Source organism: Triticum dicoccoides, unplaced genomic scaffold (assembly GCF_002162155.2).
Source record: "Triticum dicoccoides isolate Atlit2015 ecotype Zavitan unplaced genomic scaffold, WEW_v2.0 scaffold195278, whole genome shotgun sequence".
Lineage (NCBI taxonomy): Eukaryota > Viridiplantae > Streptophyta > Magnoliopsida > Poales > Poaceae > Triticum > Triticum dicoccoides.
Genome location: NW_021231994.1, coordinates 1 through 395, shown reverse-complemented (window position 1 = coordinate 395; position 395 = coordinate 1). Strand labels below are relative to the sequence as shown.

Genomic DNA, 395 nt, shown 5'->3' with positions numbered 1-395 from the left:
GGTCTTGGCTGAACAATCCTCCACTATCAAACCTGGGAGCCTATTAACATCCGAGTTAGGAAATTCCAGACAACAAAGACAATATGGGAAACATGCTATAACATAAAAGTGCTAGTGCCAAACAGACCTCAAGATCAACTACCAACTTCCGTAGTTTAGTGTTTTGCGGCTTCTGAGAAAACAGTTGGACAAGGTTGAATCTGGCAATAGTTTAAATACAAGCTCCAGTTAGATAAGAAAAGAGAACTTTTTTAAGTACCCATCCAAAGTGATAAACATGAACAACAAATAAAAACAAGAGCCAACCGCATGGTTGCAAATGAAGAGCTAAACTCATCCTTGTCTATCCGCCAAAGTTCGCGTTGGAGGTCTCCTTGCTCTAGCAAGGAGCTACT

General features: G+C 40.8%; 1 long non-coding RNA gene across 1 annotated transcript; it reads right to left on the bottom strand.

The window, feature by feature from the left end:
• LOC119344957 lies at window positions 1-395 on the bottom strand. The gene is made up of 3 exons (XR_005166872.1): window positions 307-395; window positions 128-200; window positions 1-40 (listed from the first exon to the last, which is right to left on the bottom strand). It is a non-coding gene; the product is annotated as an uncharacterized LOC119344957 (long non-coding RNA).